The sequence below is a fragment of the Cervus canadensis genome, chromosome 13 (genome assembly GCF_019320065.1).
Source record: "Cervus canadensis isolate Bull #8, Minnesota chromosome 13, ASM1932006v1, whole genome shotgun sequence".
In the NCBI taxonomy this organism is placed as follows: Eukaryota; Metazoa; Chordata; class Mammalia; order Artiodactyla; family Cervidae; genus Cervus; species Cervus canadensis.
Genome location: NC_057398.1, coordinates 54,553,170 through 54,563,818, shown reverse-complemented (window position 1 = coordinate 54,563,818; position 10,649 = coordinate 54,553,170). Strand labels below are relative to the sequence as shown.

Here is a 10,649-nt window from a genome sequence, read left to right as displayed (position 1 = left end):
CTTCCCTACCCTCTCCCTTTGGCAACCATAAGTCTGTTCTCTATGTCTGTGAGTCTGTTTGTGTTTCATAGATACATTCTTTTGTGTCATATTTTAGATTCTACATATGAGTGATATCATATGAAATTATTCTTTCTCTTTCTGACTTACTTCACTTAGTATGATCATCTCTAGGTTCATCCATGTTTCTGCAAACGGAAACAACCTAAATGTCCATCAACAGATGAACAGATTAAGAAGATGTATACAATGGACTACTACTCAGCCATAAAAATGGTTTAGCTATTAATAAATTAGTATAATTATTTTCATTTTTTTTTTTTTTACCTTTTTGACACGGCTACCGGAAAATTTAAAATGATGTATGTGGGTCTTGTATGAAGAGAGATTAGCATTCTTTTTGTCAAGAGTTCGGAGGCCTGGACAACACACATATAGTTAAGGCGTTGCTACCTATTTGGTAACATCTGAACATGGTTTTGAGAAAGGAGTGACAGCTTAATGAGTGTGAGGTGTCCTTTCAGGATGATACAAAGGTTCTGGATTCAGATAGTGGTGATGGCTGCACAATATTGAGAATGTACTAAATATCACTAATGGTAAATTTTATGTCATGCATATTTTATCACGCACACATGCACACAATTACATATGTGGCTTACATTATGCTTCTGTTTTCATGTGCTTAAAGAGGTAGGGGGTACGGCTTTGCTTAAAATAGTGTCTCTAGAAATACAGAGGGCTTCCCTGGTGGCTCAGTGGTAAAGAATCCACTTGCCAATGCCGGAGACATGGGTTGGATCCCTGGGTTGGGAAGATCCCCAGGAGAAGGAAATGGCAACTGACTCTGGTTATCTTGCCTGGGAAATCCCACGACAGGGGAGCCTGGTGGGCTACAGTCAGTGGGGTTGCAAAGAGTCGGAAATGACTTTGTGACTGAACAACAACAAGAAATAGAGAAAAAAATGGAAAGAGGCAAGGATGGACTGAAGATGGTTGGGAGAGTTTAGAACTCTTTTCTCTCTCCCTTTGGTGAAACTGTTAACACTTTTCATGAAGCCCCGGAGGCCTCGGATTCACGCGGTCCCTATCTCTTCGCAACGCCTTCGTCTAACTTGTCTCATTCCACTTTTCCTCCACACTTGGCATGCAGCCTACTGCAGGGTTTCTCACTAAAGATAACTCCTTCCCTAAAATTCCTCACAGTTATGTGGTGTTAAGGAATTAGGGATCTTGACAGTTGAAAATAAAATAGAACACTCAGATCAGGCTCCACAAGCCTCCTGCCTCCCAGATACTGTTGACTGAGAAAAATGAAAGTCTTATCTCTGCATCTCTGGAATCCAGCTTCTTCAGCGTACACCTCAGGAGGCAAAGTGGATCTGTGGCGTCAGGAGTCAGGACAGTGGTCCTGGAGGCTGGAAGTGAGAGGAGGTGGCAGTGCCCAGGTTGGGGCATCGGGAAGGGCTTGTGAGTGTGGCCAATATTCTCATCTGGGTGCTCCTTCCCTCAGTAAGTGCATGTGGTGAAACCGTTGAATTGGTGACCCCATGTGCATTCCTCATCAATACAAAGTTTCAAAACAAACCACCCTGGGAGGTGGATACTTCTTTGAGTGTTGGGCAACCAGCTCAATGAGTGAACGCGGTGTAGCCGGTGCATACCCATTTCCGGTGGGACCTGGATTGACAAGGCCAGTCCAGGAGGAAGAGGTGGAGACTTCCGGAGGCTCCGCCTCAAGACCCTCCGCCTGGAGCTTTGTGAGTGAGCCCAGTCACCTCAGACAATTCACCTTGGTACTTTCTCTCCTGTCTCTGCATTTGGGCCCCCCCCCCACACTTGGAGGTCAGGGAAGGAGGGGTGTGAGCATGAGTGACTCTTACCAAGAGGCGAGCTCAGCCACTGGTGTAGGTGAGACCCCCTCTCAGGACAGTCACATTCTTGGAGGAGGTTGGAATTCTTCCCCTGCTGTAAATAGACCCCCGTGAGGGGAGGGGGGACTGCTCCGGAGCTACCAGGCCCTGCGGTTATCACCTACGGAAATCCTGTGTGGTGGTAAATACAGCCTCAGCAAAGCCTGGAGAAGAGATTACACGGGGGAGCCAAGGGGCTGCTGAGGAGGCTGCAGTGGGAGGTTATTAACCAGATAGGGGCGGGAAACCAGAGGCTAGGGGATTTGGGTTGGAGGAACACAGGAGGAAATGAGGGAGGAAAAATAAACAACTGAGATTAGCAAGCTCACTTGCTTCCTCCCCTCCGCCCTTTTGTTTTGTGCCTGGAAGAGGTCGCCCTTGAAATCTCCCCTGCTGCAGACAACAGCCTGGAAGCTGATTTTGTAAACGGGGCCTGGCTCCTGCCTCCTCCCCCCATAGCCAGCTTCTCGCAGTGACCGTGCCCCCCAAAACCAGCCTGCGGCAGGATTCCTACACGCTCCCGCCACCCCCGCCCCCACCTCTGTAAGTGCAAAGTGCCCAAGGAGATGTGTCCAGCTGGATCACCATGGGCACCAAATGCCGTGTCCCTGTCAGGGAACTGGTTCAGGGGAGGTTCATGACAATGTTGTTGACCCTCGGAGAGGTTTTCCTTTCTTTAGATCACAGCCAGAAATGATCAGATGTGGCCCTACACTCAAGTGCTAACGTTCAGGTCCGCCAGCCTGCTGGAAGTCAACTGGTTCCCTTGGAAAGACTTCAGCCCCATAAGACAGGCGAGAGGGAACGGAAGGTGGCCAGAAAAAATGCCTGTCCAGATTTCAGCTCTGACTGTGCTGGTTGGGTGACCAGGGGCCAGGCTTCCTAACCTTTGTGGGTCTTCATTTAAACAGCCATAAACTAGGAATGAGTATGCTAATGCACCATCCATCATATGATACTACTGAGGCCTCATGTATACAGGAGGATCTGATAACAGGTGTGTAAAAGTACTTTGTGAACTGCAGAGCCCCTCCCTGGGAACTTTCTGGCAGGGGTTATCAGAGTGGTGTGCTAGGGTGTGTGGGCAGAAAATTGTTACAGAGAATGCACAGAACTCCTGTTTGCAAATGTTTTACTTTTACTTAGAGAATCTTTAAGGAAAATCAATAGCCTGATAAAATTAGCTAACCCTTAATGCTTGTTACTTAAGAGAAAAGCTGCTTGAGACTTTCCTGGCAATCCAGTGCTTAAGAGTTTATGCTTCCACAGCAGTGGCCATGGGTTCGATCCCTGGCCTTGGAACTAAGACCCAAAATCCTGTGGGGCCATGGCCAGTAAATAAATAAATAAATAAATGAGAGAAGCATCTCAATAGAAACCCAAGTCCTTGGGATGGCATTTTGGGGTCACATCTGAAATCACTTTGTTCTCAGTCCACCCCTGGGGCCTTTCTCTCCTGTTCAGACACATTGTCTGCACCAGGGAGCAGGTTCCCACCCTCAACTCACCTCTCATCTCTTGCACAGCAGTCAATGCCTTTATAAGTTCTTTTTTCCTTTCTTTTAAAATTAATTTTTATTGGAGTACGGTTGCTTTACAATGTTGTGTTAGTTTCTGCTGCATAGCAAAATGATTCAGCTATACGTAGACGTTCTTCCTGCCTTGCTTGTTTAGGCCCAGTCCAGCGAGCTCCCTGTCTGTGAGGCCTGTCTCTCTAAGCAGTTTTAAAATGTGAAGTGCCAGGGTAGTTTTCTGGAGAGAGGACAGGCTAGGAGCAGCTTATTGAAAGCCTTTCTCCTGCTTAGCTGCCCCCTGAATAGGCTGCCTAAAGATGATGAGGTGTTAGAGGCCAGAGAGGGGTCTTTTTCTTTTTTTTTAATTTGGACCATTAAATTTTTTTTTAATTGGAGGATAATTGCTTTACAGTGTTGTTTCTGCCATACAACACCGTGAATCAGTCATAAGTCTACATATGTCCCCTCCCTCTTGAACCTCCCTCCCACCTCATCCCACCCCTCTAGGTTGTCACAGACCACTGGGTTGAGCTTCTTGTGATATGCAGTAACTTCCCACTAGCTATCTATGTTACAGATGATAATGTATATGTTTCAGGGCTACTCTCGCAATTCGTCCTACCCTCTCCACAAGGCTGCTCTCTATGTTTGCATCTCTATTCTTACCCTGCAAATAGGTTCATCAATACAATTTTTCTAGATTCCATATATATGTGTAAATATATGATATTTGTTTTTCTCCTTCTGACTTACTTCACTCTGTAACAACAGGCTCTAGGTTCATCCACCTCACTAGAACTGACTCAAATTCGTTCCTTTTATGGGTGATTAATATTTCATGGTATATATGTACCAGAATTTCTTTATTCAGTCATCTGTCGAAGGACCTCTAGGTTGCGTCTATGTTCTGACTACTGTAAATAGTGCTGCAATAAACACTGAGGTACAGGTGTCTTTTTTCATTTATTTTTATTAGTCGGAGGCTAATTACTTTACAATATTGTAGTGGTTTTTGCCATACATTGACATGAATCAGCCATGGATTTACATGTGTTCCTCATCCTGATCCCCCCTACCACCTCCCTACCCATCTCACATGTGTCTTTTTGTATTATGGTTTCCTTGGAGTATATGCCCAGTAGTGGGACTGCTGACCCATGTGGTAGTTTTAGTCCTAGTTTTTTACTGTTCTCAATAGTGGTTGCATCAATTTAACTGATGTGGACTATTTTAAAGTCTATTGAATTTTTTACAATATTGCTTTTTTTTTTTAATGTTCTGGTTTATTGGCCATGAGGCCTGTGGAACCTTAGCTCCCTGACCAGGGATCGAACCCTCACCCCTGCACTGGAAGGTGAAGTCTTAACCACTGGACCACCAGGGAAGTCCCATGGGAGACATCTTAAAGATGTTCATAAAATGCTTATTGAGTGCCTACTATGGGCTCCACACAGTTAGTTATCAGGAAAACAGACACAGCACTGCAGTCATCAATGGAGCTTCCGCTACAGTGGGAAAGCCTGGCATGAAACAGCTAATGACACAAATAACTAATTGCAAGTGTGACGAACATTACCAAGGGGAAGTTCAGGGTCCCAAGAGAACATTTCAGCCTAGCCCTGAAGGATAACCGCCTCATGCAATGCAGGGTGTGGTGATGGTTAGGATTAGATGTGGGGAGACACTTTCCCAGCAAAGGGAACCTACATATGAACATATTCTTCCCTGGGAAAGGACATGATGCCATATATTCCATTTATAGAAGGACAGCCACAGTTATATGAAAAGACTATTAAAATACTTTCCTCTTTTCTGATTTCATCTATGTGTGTCTATTTTCTTCATATACTTCAATGAAAACAGTATACCACTGTAGACTGAATATAAAAATGAACACCAACTGTCTTCTGTTAAGCCAAACATAAAGATATTTGCAGAAATATAAAATAATGCCACTTTATCACTAAAATTTTGGAGGGGAGATATAGTCATTTTTAAAAATATGGTATTTATGCTAACATGTAGTGAGCTGATTATTGCTTTTTAAAAGACTTACTAAATGTATTTTTTAATTTCTCAAAAGAAATCTGCTTTTTCAGGAGGGAAACTGGAGGCATGGTCTCCTTGTCTTCAGCCATCCCCTTGGTGGAGCGCCCACCTTGAATATCAGGAGGGATTGCCTCCTCTCAGGTCAGCCTGTTCTCTCCATCTTCACATGCTGCACTTTTGAGAGCCCCTGGAACTCCAGAAATCCTTCCCTGGTTCCCTCGGGTACACCTGCTGTTCCCCACACTGATCTCCACGCCTGTGGATGTCCAGACCCAGAATGTGAGAGTAGATGTCTGGGTGAGGGGCACAGGCCCACACAGTATGACTGGTGGGGACACGGCCACCTCAAGGCTTGTGCTCAGTAGGAAGATAGAGGTTCTACCCACCGCCAACCAGCCAGCCATTCTGGAATGAGTGCGCAGTGTTATCAGATATTCTGCTGATTTTTGAAAAGAAGTCAGACATCCATATTTTAAAGCCCAGTGTGGTTCAAGTTTCTAAAAATCACGACATGGGCCAAAACAAAAGTCTGGGTCAGATTTACCTGTGGCTGCTTTGCTACCTGTGTGTGTAGGCAAAGTAGTGGATTCTTTGTACCTTCTACATTTACGAAACCGGAAATACTTATCTATGCATTCATTCATTTGATAATTCTCTTCATCCCTCCTGAGCTGGTACTACACAGGGAGTTAGGGAAAGCAGGTAACTAAGATGCAATATATCCGTGTGTAAGGAATGTCAGTGTGACGTGATCTGTGCCCAGCTGGATCAACCTCTCCCCGGCTCTCATAGCACCTGTGCACTGAACACACTGGCTGGAAACTCACCTTTTGCTGGGCTGTGTCTTCCTAGCTCTGTGACATCCTACTTACCTGCTACCTGAACCATGACTTCAGTTCTGTACCCCCAGCTCCTAACCTGTCACCTAATGTGACAGAGGATCTAACACATTGTAGTGGTTTTGGAAAAGCGTAAGGACTGACAAGTGAATAAGCAGCCCACTAATTACATGTCATTCGGGGCAGTGAACACAAAGCAGGGTCTCCCTGTGTCCAACTTCTATTCCCACCTTCAACCCCAGCTTTTGAAACTCTTTTGTCGAGCAAAAAGCAAATGCTGATTGTTCCAAAACAGGCCATAATAAGGGCTTCAAAGGTGGCACTAGTGGCCAAGAACTTGCCTGCCAATCCAGGAGACGCAAGAGTTGTGGTTTCGATCCCTGGGTTGGGAAGATCCTCTGGAAAAGGAAATGGCAACCCACTCCAGTATTCTTGCCTGGACAGTCCCATGGGCAGAGGAGCCTGGCAGGCTACAGTCCGTAGGGTCGCAAGCAGTCGGACACGACTAAGCACACACACAGGCTAAAATAATGTAAAGAAGCAAAAGCATAGAAATCAATAAGAACAAAAGTATTATCTCTGAGAGTTAAAGTCATTCATCCATTCAAAAAATGTCAAGGTGAGTACCATACTCCATTGAAGAGATGAGACCGTTAAAGAAAGCAGATTTTAAAAATCAGTATTCATGTGAAGTCTCAGTGTCATGGGAAAACCATTGATTCAGGAGTCAGATCATTTGGCTTCTTGTCCACCTTTCCCACTGCAAGATCTGGAGCAACCTACTGACTGCATCTGAGCCTGTTCCACTCTCCTGTAAATTGAGAGGTGTATTGAAAGAGAGTATTTCCAGTGTGACTTTTGGCTTTCACACAATCTGTGATTCCTGGCAACCAGTTGCCTCTTCTGAGATCACCTAGCCTGGCAGTTAAAAAATAAAGAAATCTGTGAGTCAGCCTATATCTGCCTCCCTCTCCAAGAGTGATCAGAGCCTTGCTCCCCACAGTACAGAAAAATGAATAATAGTACAGTGGAATTCTCACGTCCTTCCCTCTTCCTTGAGAACTAAGGGACTGGCTCAAAAATACTGAGAAATAAACAGACCACTCCAGAGCCTTTCTCAAGGTTTTAACAGCACTTGGATGCTTGGCATATTCATCTGGATTTCAGTATTTGAAGGCTGAAACTCTGCGCCTCTCCACTGAACCTGCAGCATTCTCTAACTGGGGCTTTGGAGATATCCATTAAGAAAAAGCTGAAGAATGCTTCCTCAGGGGAAGGGGAAATCAGGCACCATCAAGAACATTCAGTCTATAATATCATTTTCCTCTGGGATTCAAAGTTCGCCTAATGTACTATATTTATCACGCAGTGAGTCTCATTAACTGTCTTATTCAGAACTTCCACTTCCTATAGTTGACTTCTTTTGGCCCATAACTTGTCATATTTCTTATACGGCTAATATATTGAATTTCAACCATTAGCACTTATTTATTAAAAACAAAACACAAATAAAATTGCAAACAATCAAACAAAACCTGGTAAATAGCAAGTCCATGTTTTCCTCTTAAATTTCTTTAAGATCAGAGAAATGTTTAAAAAAAAAGTTGCTAAGGAGATTTCCATATTTTTTAAAGAAATGTCTTGGAAGCATCCTAAAATTTGGAGTTTCCTAAATAAGTTGACTCTTTTTAAATACTACTTCGGAAGCTTTCCTTTCCACAAAAGATGATCAACTAGTAAAGGGTGCCAGCTTCCATCTAGAGCTCAATCTTGGAGAAGTGAGAGGAAGTTGATGGATGTCAGAAGCTAAGAGAGAAACTGTAGGACAAACAGGATGTGATGACTAATTTTTTGTGTCAACTTGGCAAGCCATGCAGTACCCAGAAATGTGGTCAAACATTATCCTGAATATATCTGTGGTGATGTCTCTGAATTAGATTAGTGTTTGAATTGGTAGACTGAGTAGCAGATTACCCACCCTAATGTGGGTGAGCCACGTCCAGTTAAAAGACCTGAATAGAACAAAAAGGCCAAGAAAGAATTCCTTCTGCCTGACTGCTAAACTGGGACATCAGCCTTTTCCATACTGAAACGGAAACATTAGCTCTTTTGGGGTCTTGAGCCTGCCAGCTTTTGGACTGGGACTTAGACTATTGGTTCTCCAGGTCCATGGGCCTTTGGGCTTGGGCTAGAACTTAGGTCTAAGTATGAAAAATCTAGTAGTAAAAATAAAGAATTCAGAAGTTGGATTAAAAGTACTTTTTCTCTCTTAATTTAAAATATATATGGGGGTTATAAGGTGTAGACTTGTAATATGTATGAAATAATAGCATAAAGGTTGAAGGGGAGTAGATGAATGGAACTTTACTGTTGCAAGGATGTGTTTTTTTATATTTCATGCAATGTTAGCTCTAAGTAACTAGTTAAGAATTCCTAAAACAGCTACTAAACAAAAACAAAAACAAAAAAAAAGTGCAAGGAGGTAAAGCCAGTAGAAGAATGGAATGGTAAAAAATATTCAATTAACCAAAAGAAGGGAGAGCACAGAGAAATAAAAAACAAATGGGAGATATACACAATGGACTATTACTCAGCTATAAAAAGAACATATTTGAGTCAGTTCTAATGAGGTGGATGAAACTGGAGCCTATTATACAGAGTGAAGTAAGTCAGAAAGAGAAACACCAATATAGTATATTAACATATATATATGGAATTTAGAAAGACAGTAATGATGACCCAATATGCAAGACAACAAAGATGACACAGATGTAAAGAACAGACTCTTGGACTATGTGGGAGAAGGTGAGGTTGGGATGATTTGAGACAATAGCATTGAAACATGTATATTACCATATGTAAAACAGAGGACCAGTGCAGGTTCGATGCATGAAGCAGGGCCCTTAAAGCTGGTGCTCTGGGACAACCCAGAGGGATGGGGTGGGGAGGGAGATGGGAGGGAGGTCCAGGATGGGGGAACACATGTACACCTGTGGCTGAATCATGTTGATGTATGGCAAAAAACACCACGATATTGTAAAGTAATTAGCCTCCAATTAAGTTAAAGTGAAGTTGCTCAGTTGTGTCCAACCCCGTGGACTGTAGCCCACCAGGCTCCTCCGTCCATGGGATTCTCCAGGCAAGAGCACTGGAGTGGGTTGCCATTTCCTTCTCCAGGGGATCTTCCCAACCCAGGGATCGAGCCCAGGTCTCCCACATTACAGGCAGACGCTTTAACCTCTGAGCCACCAGGGAAGCCCGAAATTGGAAAAAAAAAACAACAAATGGGAGAAACAGAAAGCAAAGAGCAAATGGTAGACCTCAATCCTACACAACAATAATTAAACTAAATGTAAATAGGCCAACCAATAGGCAAAATTTGTAAGAGTGGATAAAAAAGCAAGACCAAAAGTATCTGTTATCTTCAAGAGAGGTACCTTAAGTATAAGAAAATAGATGGATTGAAAGTTAAAGAATGGACAATGACACGTGAGGCAAACGAAAGTATAAGAAAGTTTGAATGGCTATATTAAAATTAGGCAAAATAAACTTCAAAGCAAGACATAGTGTCAGAGATAAGAGAGGCACTTCATAACAATAAAATGGCAAAAGATTTATCAACTTTGTTTATCTTTGCCAAAACCCAGTTTTTTATTTCACTGATCTTTTATAGTTTTTAAAAAATTTCTATTTATTTCCTCTCTGATCTTTATTATTTCTTTCCTTCTATTGACTTTGAACTTGGTTTTTTTTAAACTCCTTTAGATGGTAGATAAGATTGTTTATTGAGGTAGGCCTGTATCACTAAACTTCCTTTTTAGAACTGCTTTTGGTATCTTCCATAGAGTTGGGGTGCTGTGTTTTCAGTTTTCACTTGTCTTGAGGTATTTCATGATATTCTTTTTCATTTATTTTTTGACCATTGACTTTTTAGTAGATAAATTTAGTGATAGATGGACTTGATCATATCTGTAATTTACTCTTAAATGATCAAAAAAAGTACACTTATAGATATAGATAAATTGGTAATGAGAAAGCCAATGGGACAAAATGTAATTAGTTGGTAAATTTGGGTAGACTGATGGGAGTTCTGTGCACTATTCTTTTAACCTTTCTTTGTTTCAAATTATATTAAAATTATAAGTTATCAACAGAATAAATGGGGAAAGGATTGATTATTACTAAGAGTGATTAAAATAGTGGGGGTTAAAGGCAATCATATATCCATTACTAAGATAATGGGTGAGTGTAAGATGATATACAAAAATAATGGTATATAATGCAGCAGTCAAAATCAAAAACATGTATATACATAAAACAACATGTGTAGATCT

The 10,649-nt window shown here is 42.4% G+C and overlaps 1 pseudogene; it reads left to right on the top strand.

Moving 5' to 3' along the window:
- Positions 1–370: 370 nt before the first annotated feature.
- LOC122452660 lies at positions 371–483 on the top strand (annotated as a pseudogene).
- Positions 484–10,649: the final 10,166 nt, after the last annotated feature.